Source organism: Leopardus geoffroyi, chromosome B1 (assembly GCF_018350155.1).
Source record: "Leopardus geoffroyi isolate Oge1 chromosome B1, O.geoffroyi_Oge1_pat1.0, whole genome shotgun sequence".
Lineage (NCBI taxonomy): Eukaryota > Metazoa > Chordata > Mammalia > Carnivora > Felidae > Leopardus > Leopardus geoffroyi.
Genome location: NC_059327.1, coordinates 80,493,955 through 80,509,757, shown reverse-complemented (window position 1 = coordinate 80,509,757; position 15,803 = coordinate 80,493,955). Strand labels below are relative to the sequence as shown.

The following is a 15,803-nucleotide window of genomic DNA, read 5'->3' as shown; positions in this document are numbered from 1 at the left end:
TTATATTCTGATATTTATCTGAAAACACATGCTCTGTAAAAGGCAAATTCAGTGTTTGCTATAAAAACAAACAAACAAATCCACCCCCTCTCCTCTCTTCTCCCTCTTGCTTTGGGGATTCAGAACACAGAGCTCAGAAAGCCAGAGGCACAATGACTTCCTTTTCAGAAGAAGCCGCTGAAAGAAGCAGATGCTGATCAGAGTCTATGAGCTTTGCATATTCATATTCCTTAGTTGTTCAGCATTAGAAAATTCCGGTAATGAGCATGTGAAAACTCTAGCAGCCTTTGTATAGCTTGGGGGTTTGCTATTCTCATGTTCTCTGTGTAGAATTGACTCTTATCAAATGAGGAGGGTGCCCCCCCAAATTGAATCAGTGCTTGTACATTGAAGTTTTCAACATCACCCACAAGATTTTTAAGGGCTTGTCAAAAGAATCTTCATAGTCTCTAACCATGAATAAAAATGATTTCAGATATCATCTCTATTGCACATTTTATTTCATGGGATTAATTTAATTGATTGAGCTGAATAGTTAAGAGTTTTTAAGTGGTTGCTAGTAATAAAGAGAAATTTTTAAATTTTTAGAAAAATATACCAAGTACATGCTGCCATAGTGACTTTATTTAAATGGTTGAAACTCTTCCTTAATGTTAATACAGTTACACCTTGATTAAACAATCTTCTAAGGCAAAAACGAAAAACAAAACAAAAAAACAAACAAACAAACTCCTTTCTAATGAAATCAGCCTTATTAAGAAAAAAATCTGGGGGCACCTGGGTGGCTCAGTCGGCTAAGCATCCGACTTCGGCTCAGGTCATGATCTCGCGGTTCCTGACTTCGAGCCCCACTTCGAGCCCCTCTGTGCTGACAGCTCAGAGCCTGGAGCCTGCTTCAGATTCTGTGTTTCCCTCTCTGCCCCTCCCCTGCTTGCACTCTGTGTGTGTGTGTGTCTCTCTCTCTCTGTCTCAAAAATAAACATTAAAAAAAATTTTTTTTAAAAAGAAAAAAATCTGCAGCTATCACATGAAGTTGATCTGCTTGGTATTTGCACAGTAAAAATGCCATATGAGCCATCTCACATATTGCCAAATATAGTCAAAAGTTAACACTTAGCTCTAGGAAAAATTAATCTTTTCTAAGTTTCTCTTGGATACATCATCTTGGCAAGGTATTCGAGGGCCAGGTTATTGTTTAAAAACTTGTAGAAGATTCAAAGACAGGAGTTTTTGAGCTGAACCCCAGGAAATTTTCTGGAGAGAATTGCTATTTCTCCTCTTCATTAAGAATTACAGCACAAGACCAGAAATGTCTACTTTTTCCCCCGGCTGTTAGGTAGCCAGTGGGCCTTGAACTACATTTTCCTTAAGGGTGATTGACTCTAGAATAAAGAGGGGCATTCTAAAGTAATGTAGATCTTCAGTATTTTGTTATAATGGAAATTTTTCTCTCTCTGATACTTGAGCAAAGCCTGCGCTTCAAGTGGCAATGGCGTCTGTCACCAATCAAGAGCACCTCTAACTATCTTGTCTCTATCAATAGTTCCCATCTGCAAGCAACTCAGAGCAGCGTTTATCACAGTGTGCAAAATCACCTATGGTATTTGTTAAATATTCCTGGACCTCATCCTAGACCCAGTGAGTCAGGATCACTGGGGTGAGCTGAAAATCTGCATTTTACAAACTCAGAGTTGAATCTCTGCTTAATCTCCTATTGGCAACTATGATGTAACTATGTTCCTGAAAGAGCTTTTAAACAGAACTACTTTATATGCCTGTAGAGCTGCACTAAGACAGGAAAACAAAATGAAATACCGTACATTCACTTGACAAATCATGAGCAGGCTCAGAGAAAACTTTTTAGTGATCAATTCAACTTTTAGTACTTTCCCAAACCCTTCCTGAACCTTCTTTGCTCCTCCCATTCTCAGCACTTTACTTGAGTCCTACTTCATCAAGAAAATGGAGGTGCTTCTCTGTGAGTCCTGTATTTCCAGATTTCATGAAAAAAAATTCCTGACTTCATTCTTCTCTCTTCCCTGGAATAATTTAGTCCTGCTTAAAATCTCTAGACGATTATGACTAATACGGGCTACTTCCAACCTTTTCTTCTATTACAAATAATGATTTAAAATGTTTTTATAACAATCTGGACTTAGTGTTCTAAACTCTTTCATCCAGTATCACATACCCAACTGTTCCTTGACATTTGAATTGGATCCTTGTATAATAGGATTGAGTTCCTGATATTCCCCTTAAAGTCAATTTCTCTTCTACAGTCTTCACCACCTCAGTTTCTGGCAATCTCTTTCCCCCAGTATCTCAGGCCAGCCACTTTGATGTCATCTTTGACTGCTTTATTTTCCTAGCTACTCACACGAATTCATTTGCAACACCTAGCAGCTCTACCTTTAAAATATATCTAGACGTTGGGGCAACTGGATGGCTCAGTTGGTTAAGCAACTGACTCTTTTTAAAAATTTTTTAATGTTTATTTATTTTTGAGAAAGAGAGACAGAGCATAACCTGGGGGGGTGGGTGGGTAGAAAGAGGGAGACATAGAATGTGAAGCAGGCTCCAGGCTCTGAGCTGTCAGCACAGAGCCCAACGCAGGGCTCGAACTCAGGAACCATGAAATCATGACCTGAGCTGAAGTCGGGTGCTCAACCGAAGGACCCACCCAGGCGCCCCTAAGCAACTGACTCTTGATGTCGCCTCAGGTCATGATCTCACGGCTCATGGGTCCAAGCCCCACAGTGGCTCCACACTGTCAGTGCAGAGCCTGCTTGGGATTCTCTCCCTCTCTCTCTCTGCCCCTCCCCTGCTTATGTGCACACTCACATGTGCTCTCTCTCTCTCAATCTCTCAAGAATAAATACATAAATTTAAAAATATGTCTATATCTAGGATAAGAACACTTTTCATCACCTGATTTTACCATCTCTCCCACCCAAACCACTCATCTCTTATCTGGATTATGAACACCCTTGCTCTCTGCTGCTCTTACTTCTGCAGTCTATTCTCAGCACAGTGGCCAGAATTATCCTGAAAAACTTTTAAGTCGTGTCATGTCATTTATCTGCTCAAAAGCCTCCAATGGCTTCCCACCACTTACAGCAAATGGCAATTTGTTCACTGTTACCTGTGAGGCCCTTCTGCCAGTTAGGAAGGCCAGTTAGGAAGTCGTTAGGAAGCCACTGGCCATCATCAAGCAGAAGTTGATGATATCAGTGGAGATAGTAAAAAGTAGTAAAGTTTTTGGAAATATCAGAGTCAACAGAATTGGAGGTCAGACGTGGAATGTGATAGAAAGAAAGTATTTAAGATGGACTCCAACATTTTGGGCTGAGTGGCTAGAAGCCTGGAGTTGCCATTTTGTAGGAAGGAACAGATTCAGGGGTTGGGGAGGGTGAGGGGATAGCTAAAATCAAGAAATTTTTTTTCACATTCAGTTTGAAATTCTATTAGACATCCGGTGAGGAGTTTCAGTATGCAGTTGGTTATATGGATCTGGAATCCAGAGGAAAGAAAGGGAGTGAAGATACAAATTTAGGAAGCTCAATAGATAGTATTTAAAGCTATGGGGCTAGGCTTTTCCACATTCCTCCCCACCCAGCCAGAGGCCATAAAGCTGATGCGTGCTGGTGGTGCATGCCAGCTACACCATGGTCCAGCTCACTACTGTCCTCTGCAAGGCCTACCATGGTGTCCACTTATCCATCTGCCTTGCACTGTGTGGCTATACCAACCAGCTTTTCTACCACATTGTGACCATTCACAACAGGGATGGCTGTTTCATGGAGCAGCTGGATTCCTAATATCCACTGCCCAACAGTCATGGAGAGAGAATCGTTGCTCTCAACCTGGACCGGATCTGGGATTGAAATGCCTGTGGAGCTCATCCCTGTAAGCCTGTAGGGTAGCTTTTGGGTCTTTCTGGATTTTTCCCTCTGCATTCCATGAAGATCACAAATGCTGAGAGGCTGCAGAGGAAACGGGAGTGGGAAGTCCTTTTAGCATCTCAGAAAAAGGATACAGAAGGTACAGAAACAAAAATGAGCTGACTTCAGTGAGAAGAACATTGGGAAAAAGATCAAAGTCCTCTTAAAACACTTGTGCAGAGCTCTTAGTTTTATTAGATTTGGAGGTCAATAAATGGAGTTTTATGAGTCAAAAAAATTAAACAGATATAGCTATGGGGTTGGATAAAGTTTTCATAAAATGAATATAATAGAGAAAAGGTCTGAAGAGATCTCAAAGATAAAAAGAAATCAGCAAAGGAGCCTAAGAGTTAGAAACAGAATCAAGAAAGGATGAAGTCCCATAGACCAAATGAGGAAAGGATTTAAAGGAAGGAGTGGTTTTCTATGTCTGATAGGTAAGACAGGTAAGAGGAGGACTTTGAGACACAGAGATCATTAGTGACCTTGACAAGATAAGCTTACCAAAATGGTGGAAACAAAAGTCTGATTAAAGTGGACTGGGAAAGAATGGGAAAAAGAGGAAGTAGAGACAGTGAGAACAGACTCCTTTGTCTAAGAATTTTGCTATAAAGAGGAGAAAAGAATGAGCCTGTAACCAAACAGAGTTTGAATGGGGCTGAATCAAAAGAGGTTTATTTCTGTTTTCAATTTGGACAATATTACTAACATGTTTGTACACTGATGGGAATGATCCTGTAAAAAGGAAAAAAGTCAATGATGCAGCAGACCACTCCATGAGTAAATTTCTTCAAAGAAAGAAAGAATGGAAATGGAATTGCCTAATGGAATAGGCGATTGGAATAAATGCCTAAATGGAATAAATGACAGGATTTTTCTCACAACAGTAAAGAAAGCATAGTAGGAGTCACCCATACAGGTAGTTTTATAAATTTGGTTAGAGAAGCAAATGGAAAATACTTTCTGATTGTTTCTATTTTCTCAATGAAATAAGAATCAAGATCATCAACAGGGAGTTGAGGAAAGGCATGGTAAGGAAAGAGGAATGAGGTGAGAAATAATGATCTAGAAAGAACTAGGCATGATTGGATCAGGGAAGTGAGGTGGGATTACAAAGTAGTCCTGAGTGCACATTGAGATTAGTGGGATGAATTTACAGTAAGACCAGGAGAAGAGGGGTGAGATTGGGTTTAACCAAGTAGGAATTTTTTCACATAACCACTACTTAAAGAAAGCAGAGCAAGAGATTTGAAGGTATGTACAAGAAAAGAGATTTTTGAGAGAGAGAGAGAGAGAGAGAGAGAGAGAGAGAGAGACAACAGGTGTGCGCACACACACACTCAAAAGTGGGTAGGGGCAGAGAAAGGGAGAGACAGAGAGAGAGAGAGAGAGAGAGAGAGAGAGAGAGAATACCAAGCAGGCTCCATGCTGTAAGCAGAAAGTCCAATGTGGAGCTCAATTTCACAAAGCTCAAGATCATGACCTGAGCTGAGATCAAGAGTCAGATGCTTAACCAACTGAGCCACCCAGGCACCCCACAATAAATAATTTTAATGAAGGAGAATTGAGCCTAAGCTGCATCAGGAGGCAAGTAAAAACACAAGGGGAGTAAGTGAAAGGTGGTCCAACCCATGGATCTGAAAGTTCTGGTGGTGTTGAAGAATCTTTAGTGTTAGGATATTAGAGGGAGTGAAGTGAATTTAGAAAGAAAAGATCTTGAAAATGAGTTATAGGAAAGTTGATGACAAGGTCTAGATGACTTTGGGAGTATGTGGTGAGAGAGGTCAGGGGCCTGAGAACTCACATAAATGGAAGGATCGTCTCAGTGATAATGACATGGCTGGAGAGATTGACTGTGAGCCAAGAGCTGTGATCTTTAAGGACTGATGAAGAGGTACCTTGAGGGCTATGGTTGGCTGCAACATGGAGGGATAGTCCATAGAATTGACAAAAGGCATGGGCTTTGAAGGATTTGGCAGGTGTAGGGAAGATGAAAAAGCATGGTCTGAAAGTGGCCATGAGGGACACAGAGGACAGCTATCACTTCTGGGCACAGTTATAGGAGACTAAAAGAGTCACTACTTAAGGGGGCCAGAGGGGAAATAGTATCCTTGAGGGAGAGACAAGTTAGAGTTATAACAGGATGTGTTTGAGGATATAGGAGATTTTGTTGATTACAGATGTGACTTACAGAGGGAACAATGGAAGGGACTGTGGTTGAAGAGGGAAGAAAAACTGAGTCAGATTATTGTGGAATCAACAGAGCCTTAGGGGAGGAGTCTTTATTGGAATAAAGAGACACGATCTAGAAGTCTTGACCTTCTTGAGGTTGCTGAAGTAAGCAGGAATGGAGACTGTGATGGGATTATTTCTGGTGGGTCCTTGGACAGGCAAGGTGAAGAGGATGTGAGTGCATTCAAGAGGGAAGTCAGGGCTTTTGCCTGTAGCCAGCAGAGCTCTAAGGCTCATGGTTCAGTCGTTCTGATGATGGCTTTGAAGCTAACACAAATGTGGTAGCACCAGGGGCTGGTCGTCACTTTGACACAGTCAATTTATACAATGGGGTCTCAGTTAGTAATGAGCAGAAAGAAGTTCTTGCTGGCCTTCCATCAGTGTGGACAAATGGGTTTTCTCCACCTAAAAGGATAATGCAACACATGTTTTCTCTGGTGTTTTCTAACACATCACTCTCAAGAACACACACATCGTTGTACATAACTGGACGGGAGGGTCAGGCTGATTTCCCTTTAGTGAAAAAATGAGTGTTCTACAAAGTAGGGAATGGAGGCAAGCTTAAACAAAAATTACTAACAATTCTTAGTTTTGTTGGCTTGGAATTTGAGAGATGAATTAATTCTGAAGTGGCTTAGTATGAGTTTCATTGAGAAGGAGATGACTTTTCATGGAAAACATTCACTGCCTTATTAAAAGGAAACCCATTTTAAGGGCCGGTCTTGAAGTATATCTCCCAACACAAGAAGATTATTTATATTGCCCAGTGACCTCCCCACAGGGCATTGATACTGATTGGCTCATCTGGTGGTTTCTATCTGTTACATCTCCAAAGAAAATGCTAGTAATAAATTGAGGAATTTAAGGCTATGAATATCTTTTTTTTTTTTTTCAGAGTGTGACATTTAGGAGGGAAAAAAAAGAAAATCACTGGAGGGTAAGGGAAAATGGATAGTACTTCTCTCCTTCTTTCCAAATCAGAAACTGCGTCAATCCGCCTTTCCCTTCATGAGTCAGAAAAATAAAGTGATACAAAATCCAGTCTATTCCTATGCCTTGAGGCATGACTATAACTAAACCATTAGGGGATGCAAATTGAATCCTCTCTGACTAAAATTCAGTGTATAACATACTGTTTGGGCCACACGCAGAAGCTACCCATTCATAAACGTGCTTTTCCTCAGAACATTCATGGGTGGGCTCTTACCCAAGCATGGGGAAAACTTTGATTCACAAGATTATTAAAAGTGAATAATACTTAAAATTTTTTCCTCAAGTTGACATTCTAATAAACTGAGAATGTTATCACTTTTAGTCACTCAATTTTTAAAAATAAGACATTTCACTAATTTGATTGTTTATGAAAAACAGCGCTAGTGGGGGGCGAGGATATGTTGCTTCTTTCTAAGATCACTGTTTAAGAGCCTGGAATTAAACTACTGTCAGGCAGGTTTGGCCTGCCTCCGGGTAAATCATGGATAGGATGGAAGTGTTCATTTACTGTAAGCTCCTGTGACTACTTACAAAGGCTAGTGACAATAGTACTGTGGTTCCTTAAAAAAACTAAACACAGAATTACCATATGACCCAGCAATTTCACTTCAGGATATATACCCAAAAGAACTGAAGGCAGGACCAGAGATATTTGTGGTATTTGTGTACTCTTGTTCATAGCAGCATTATTCACAATAGCCAAAAGGTGAAAGCAACCCATGTCCATGGACAAATGAATGATACACAAGAGGTGGTACGTACATACAGTGAAATATTATTCAGCCTTTAAAAGGAAGGAAATTCTGACACATGCAGCATGAATGATCCTTGGAGACACCATGCTAAGTGAAGTAAGCCAAACACAAAAGGACAAATACTGTGTAATTCCACTTATGTGAGATACCTAGAGTGGTCACATTCACGGAGACAAAAAGTAGAAGGCTGGTTGCCAGGAGTTGGGGGGGGGGGGGGTGGAAATGGGAAGCTATGTTTCAGTGGGAACAGAGTTTTAGTTTGGGATGATGAAAAAGTTCTGGAGATGGATAGTGGTAATGGGGGAACAACAACATGAATGTTCTTTTTGTTTGTTTTTTTTTTTGTTTTTTTTAATTTTTTTTTCAATGTTTATTTATTTTTGGGACAGAGAGAGACAGAGCATGAATGGGGGAGGGGCAGAGAGAGGGAGACACAGAATCGGAAACAGGCTCCAGGCTCTGAGCCATCAGCCCAGAGCCTGACGCGGGGCTCGAACTCACAGACCGCGAGATCGTGACCTGGCTGAAGTCGGACGCTTAACCGACTGCGCCACCCAGGCGCCCCTGAATGTTTTTTTTTTTTAATTTGTAATGTTTATTTTTGAGACAGAGCATGTGTGGAGGAGGAACACAGAAGAGAGAGACACAGAGTCTGAAGCAGGCTCCAGGCTTTCAGCACAGAGCTCGACTTGGGGCCCGAATTCACGAACCGTGAGATCATGACCTGATTCAAAGTCAGAGGCTTAACCAACTCAGCCATCAAGATGCCCCAGTAAAATGGGTTTTATTGTTATTAACCATCTTAAAAATGGTTAAGATGACAAATTTTATGTCATGTGTGTTTTATTATAGTTTTTTTTGAAAAGCTAATGGCTCCATAGATTTGCTTACTGTGGGCATTCCATGTAAATGGAATTGCACAATATATGGTCTTTTGTAACTGGGTTCTTTCACTTTCCACAATGTTTCAAGTTTCATTCATGTTGTAGTATGTGTTGATACTTACTCACTTTTACTGCTGAATGATATTCCACTATACGATATACTACATTTTTCTAGGCGCTGGAGGGAAGAGGTAATGGAGGGTAGCAGTGGATATGGGGTTTCTTTTTGGAATGATGACAATGTTCTAAAATTATATTGTTTCTAGAGTTGCACAATTCTGTGAATATACTAAAAACCCCTGAAGTGTACACTTTGAAAAGGTGATTTTCATGGTATGTGAATTATATCTCAATAAAGCTGCTATAAAAAAAAAAACTGAAAGAAAATAAAAACACCAATGACATCTTGGATGAATTGGCAAAAGTACAGAGTCCATACAAATATGGTGAAAAGGGCACCCATTTAGAGTCCAAAGGCCTAGGTTCAAGTCATGACTCTGGTATTTACTGGTGTGATTTTGGTTAAGTATTAACTTCTCTGAACCTCACATTTGTGATCTGTAAAATGGAAATAATAAACTAATGCCTACTTTGCAGGACTTGGTGGGGATCAAAGAACATTATGAATATGAAAGGTCTTTAGAACTGTGAATTGATGCATTAATGTTAGCATTAATTGGAATGCAGGGTTTATGTGGGTATGGGTAGAAGATAGATAGATGTCTTTTGTTCAAAGTGCTGTTGAGTAAAAGGCAATTGGATTTATTCTGAATTGTTTTAAAGAGTAAAACTGTAAACATAATTTTAATATGCCTTAACTTTAATTTTAATTTTATTATATCTTAACTCCAATATTTTTTCAAAAGTGTGTCTTCTACATGATGATCAGTCTTTAAACAATGTAATCCCTTCTTTCTCCCCTGCCCCTGCCGTGTCTTTTCCCAGATGTTTCTATTCTTCATATCTTCACTTGCCATCATTTCTAATTCCCACCAGCAATGAAGCAAAATTCCAAGGGTTCTAGGCAATGGTTCTCAGCCTTAACTGCACATTTCAGTTACCTTGGGAGCCTTACAAACTGCTAATGCCTAGATCTTACTCTTAGAGATTCTTAGAGATCTAGGGCATAGATTGAATGTCAGCATTTTTTTTTTTAATTTTTGAGAGACAGAGAGAGGTAGAGCAGCAGTGGAGCAGGGTCAGAGAGAGAAGGAGACACAGAAACCAAAGCAGGCTCCAGGCTCTGAGCTGTAAGCACAGAGCCCAATGCGGGGCTCACACTCATGAACTGAGATCATGACCTGAGCTGAAGTCGGACTGACTTCGGAAGCCGAACTGGCTTAACCGACTGAGCCACCCAGATGCCCCTGAATGTTAGGATTTTTTAAGCTGCTGGGTGATTCTAAAGTACAGGCAAAACTGAGAACGCTGATGTAGAGTGAATGATTGTGTGACCCCCACTGAAACTCAGTTGGGGGTGGTGGGGGGATGGCATAGAGAGATTCAGTTCTCCTAGCTCCTTGTCTCACACATCTTGTATTCTGCCATGTCACCAACTGCCTCTAAGTAGGTAAGTAACAGCTGCAGCTGAATCTGGAACAGATGCCAAGCCAGAATTTCATTCCAGCAATTACTATCCCCGCAAAATCTTTTCTTTCTGTTAAAAAGAAACTCTCCTTTACATTGATATAACTGAAGTCAAGCAGACCTTAATTGTGGTCCAGTCAGTCATCCTGGGGACATAAATGTCCAAGACAGCACTGGAGGGGAAGGGCAGGATTACCATATATGGGTGTCTAAGGAAAATGCAAAATTGCACACAAAATAGGTGTTTCTACTCTGCATGTATTGGCTTTTGCAGAAATTTTCCCTCTTTCCTCACTCTAGTCCCTTATGGTCTAAAACATTTCACTGAAGTTTCCCTATCAATTCTCTTTGATTTTTGAAGTTTTTGCAGTTTTATTTCTTACATTACATCAGGTCTGGAAGAATAGTTTGAGCTTTCTTTCTGGTCATCTCTTTCTAATAATTCTCTTGATCCCTATAGGCCCAAGAAGGAGACTTAGTGTTTAAGATATAGTCATTTCCTTTGTCCCACCTTGAAGATGCTTTCCAAAGATAGCCAGAAAGTGACACTCAACCAGTTCTCCAATTTTCTAACCAACATGTTCTCACCAGCATTTCATATTCTACTGTGAGCTATTATTAGGAAAAATTGGTCAATGAAAGAATAAGTGACTGTTCCCTTCTCTGAACTTCTTAGGGAGAGTGTAGATGCACTTCCTGTTTGCTGTACCTAAGAGAAAGACACTTCAAGTGTGTGCTCAGAGGATAGGCGTCTATTATGCATCTTGATTTACAAGATGACTAACCATAGTAGAGCAAGTGACTCTTGATATCAGGGTCATGAGTTTGAGCTCCACATTCTGTGTAGAGATTACTTTAAAAAAAGAGAGAGAGAGAGAGAGATGACTAACCAAATAATCAGTCTTGAGTTAAGATTGAGCTATCCATCCATTCCACAGGGCCAGTTATTTCCTAACTAAAACTGTAAATTGAATATGAGGGATATTATTATTCTTACATTTAAGCATACTGAATTGGTAAGAAATTTAGTGTTCCTATGACAGTACTTGGATTTCATACTATGTACATGTGTTAGAGATATTAAAAAGAATAGGAGTGTTCAGTGAGAAAGTTAATCCCTTAGGTTTGAGGAATTGATAACACAAAAGGAACATTTTAAAGAAAAGCTTAGTTTTAGGTCTTTTAATGTGAAAAACTTCAAGCACGTTGAACTGCTGACATCTCAAACTTTCTGAGGCCAGCTGCTCAAAATATTTATCTCTTTTTGAAAACTCCTTCAAATATAGTTTCAATTCAGGTATATTTGCAGAGGTGAATAATATTTCAATATGCTTGTAAGAACCAAATGCTTGGCCTATGACCTCAGTAGGGGTGAATTAGTTATCATGCTCCCCCCAGAGAAAAATATCTATCTTACTTAAAAAAAGGAATCTTTCATTTTAGGCTCTCTGGAAAAGTTTAAATAGAGAAATATTATTTTCCTTAGAAGGCCTGATAAATAATTCAGACTAGCTATAAATCTTAATGAAAAAAATCTTTTTTCTTTTTCAGTGAGTCTTAGTTCTCTGTCTATAATGGAACATAGTTGTTCTTTGGCTGTTCCACATCTAATCACAATACTTTCTGGAAATGGTCTCTGATTTTCTTTTCTTTCTCGTTCTCAATCTTTGTGGTTCTGGTGAAGTTTATTCCACCCCTGATGCCAAGGGTGGACATGTGACCCAAGTCTGGTCAGTCAGACCAGGAATAGTGATTGGTTCAAGATGGACACATGATCCGAGTTGGGCCAATTAGAGACAATAAGGTTAATTTCAGGACATTGGTGTCAACTAGTACATTTTCAAACAAATTGCCATTATAGGCAACTGGGTCTTAATCTTGCTTTGAATCCTAGGAGCAAAGGTAGGACACATGCCTGTGAGTAATCCCACCCTAGGGGCAAAAGAACTGGATATTTATACCCCACCTCCCATTAGTCGTTGGTTTAGGGCTATCGGTAGTGGTGGGAGGGAGTCATTATTTCCCTTGCATTTTGGTCAGAAGAAGCCCTCAAGCAAAGAAATGCATTTGGAAGTTGATCCTGTGTATCCCGAATATTAAGATGTTCAGCAAACATCTATTAAACCTTGTACTAAGGTACACACACTGTGCCAGATGCTGGGGATAAAGCAAGACAGAGAATAGTCCATCACTCAAGAAGCTGATGACTTACCATAGATACAAACAAGTAAGCAAGAGATTATGTGCTAATGAGAGGAAGAGTATGGGTGCTGGGAGCACTTAGATGAGAGGAACCTTCCCAGGTTTCAGCAGCAGGGGAAAAAAAGTGGGAGGGGGTAAAAAAAAATTAATAGATGACAGAGGTTGAAGGTAAGCTGAGATTTTACTACACGTCCTTTTGTATTGTTGAACTGCATACTATACGCATGTATAAAAAAGTTAACTTAAAAAAAAATAGTCATTCCATTTTAAAGGAGTAAACCTAGTAAGCATCAACATAATGTTTATTTATTTTTGGGACAGAGAGAGACAGAGCATGAACGGGGGAGGGGCAGAGAGAGAGGGAGACACAGAATCGGAAACAGGCTCCAGGCTCTGAGCCATCAGCCCAGAGCCTGACGCGGGGCTCGAACTCCCGGACCGCGAGATCGTGACCTGGCTGAAGTCGGACGCTTAACCGACTGCGCCACCCAGGCGCCCCATCATAATGAATAGAATAACCACCTGGGGCACCTGGGTGGCTCAGTCAGTAGAGCGTCTGACTTTGGCTCAGGTCATGATCTCATGAGATGTGACCTCATGTGAGTTCGAGCCTTGCACCAGGCTCTGTGCTGACAGTCAAGAGACTATTTGGGATTCTTTCTCCTCTCTTTCTGCCCCTCCCCCACTCATGCTTTTTCTCTCTCTCTCTCAAAATAAATAAATAAACATTTAAAAAAAAGAATAACCAACTGTAGTAGTAATCTGAGTGACTGTAAAGTGTAGCTAAAGAGATCTGGGGATACAACTACAATTTGGATGCTGTAGATACATGCCACATAAAGGCAGGGCTGGAATACAGTAACATCTAGAAAGTTTTAGCTTCACATATTGCACTCTGGCTGGTCCTGGGGAAGAACCATTAGGGTGTGGCAGCAGGAAGCTCAGAGAGCAGAGAATCAGAGAACAAGTACCTGTCATCGTGTCTCCAGCGCTGTAGGTACAAGACTATACAAACCAGACATCTCAGTTGCTGGGTCCTCCTGGCAGGGCTTTGAAGGATACTCAACAGACAATTGCTGAAATTAAATCAATTCTATTTGAAATGGATCACAACTCAATAGCACTAACCATTAAGAATATCCCTGGCTCTGATTTCACACTCACTAAATAATCATTTGATTATTATCTGGTTTCCTATGTGAATAATCCCACAGAAACAAAGTAGGCCATTTCAGTGGATTTTCTGTCTGCGTTGATAGTTACATATTTCTTAAATGAATGAATTGGCTCTTTTCTGCTTAATTAGTGTGATTCAGGGACCCTAAATATGATGATTACCTTGGGGCAAGCCAATGAAAATCATATTTCTTGACCTGCAGAGCCAAGTGCAGGGCTCGAAGACACTGGCCCCACCAAGATAAGCACTCTGTGAGGCTCTCCGCCTCCCAGCCCCTTCATCATGTTCCAGTCATACTGGCCTCCTTGCTGTCCTTCAAGAATCAGTCTGTCTCCTACCTCAAGCCTTCATGAAACTCTTGCATCTTTCTAGAACCCCCTTCTTCCAGAAAGGACTTTATCTAAAATAGCACATCCTGATATTCTCTATCTCCTTGCCCTCTTTTATTTTTCTTCATTGTTTTTAAAGATCTCATTTTAGAAAGAATGAAATATGGCCCTTTGTAGCAACGTGGATGGAACTGGAGAGTGTTATGCTAAGTGAAATAAGCCATACTGAGAAAGACAGATACCATATGTTTTCACTCTTATGTGGATCCTGAGAAACTTAACAGAAACCCATGGGGGGAGGAGAAGAAAAAAAAAAAGGGTTAGAGTGGGAGAGAGGCAAAGCATAAGACACTCTTAAAAACTGAGAACAAACTGAGGGTTGATGGGGGGTGGGAGGGAGGGGAGGTTGCGTGATGGGTATTGAGGAGGGCACCTTTTGGGATGAGCACTGGGTATTGTATGGAAACCAATTTGACAATAAATTTCATATATTGAAAAAAAAGATCTCATTTTATACAACTGCTAGGCTATTTGTTAATTATCCAGCCACCCCACTAGAATGTAAGTTCTGGAGTTTATCTTCCTCGCTGTTGATTCCATGGCATCTAAAAATGATATCTAACATACAGCAGGCATTTGATAAATTTCTATCAAGTGAATGACTGAAAGTTTTTTGTCTTACAAACTATGTATAGTTGAATGACCTGTATGACACATATAATACTTTAAATGTCCATTTTTCATCTTCCTTCCAGTGCAGGCCAAACTGAGAATGTTTAAAAACATAAATCTGTCCTCAATATTTTAAAGCATATCTACATTTCCAAAACCTCTATATCAAACATCTACTATTAAACTTACTAAGGTGCATTCTACTTCTGAAATAAGATTTCAAACAAAATTCACTTTTTTTGGTAAAAGACACGGATCGTGTTACTAATGATCATTTCTGTACGTATATCCACCAGATTCTCTCCACCATGGAAAATGCTTCCTTAGCAGCAGGAATCTTTAACATGAACAAGAAACTAAAAGTTTCAATAATGGAAAAAGCCTTCTACACAGTTCTAGGTTTAAAGATTTCTTTCTCTTCTTACTTATAGCCATGGTGGACTATAAAACCCTGTCTGAAAGAATGAAATCTTGCCATTTGCAACAATGTGGATGGAACTGGAGGGTATTGTGCTAAGTGAAATAAGTCAGTCAGAGAAGGACAGATATCATATGTTTTCACTCACACGTGGAATTTGAAAAACTTAACAGAAGACTATGGAGGAAGGGAAGGGGAAAAATAGTTTCAAACAGAGAAGGAGGCAAGCCATAAGAGTCTCTTAAATACAGAGAACAAACTGAGAGTTGATGGGGTGCAGGGGGAGGGGAAAATGGGTGATGGGCACTGAGGAGGGCACTTGTTGGGATGAGCACTGGGTGTTGTATGTGAGTGATGCATCATGGGAATCTACCCCAAAGCCAAGAGCACACTGTATACACTGTATGGTAGCTAACTTGAAAATAAATTATATTAAAAAAACAAAAACAAAAACAAAAAAAAAACCCTCTCTGTTTCAGGAAGTTTATGAGAAGAGGAAAAAATCACGTAGAATGAGTACTACCGAGGAGAGACTTTGATCCTACGTCTGCATATCCTCAATTGTTTGCATGTGAACAGGGAAAATCAGGGGTGCCTGGGTGGCTCAGTCTGT

At 40.2% G+C, this 15,803-nt stretch overlaps 1 pseudogene; it reads left to right on the top strand.

The window, feature by feature from the left end:
* Window positions 1-3,660: 3,660 nt before the first annotated feature.
* Window positions 3,661-4,064, top strand: LOC123596388 (annotated as a pseudogene).
* The last annotated feature ends 11,739 nt before the right edge of the window (window positions 4,065-15,803 follow it).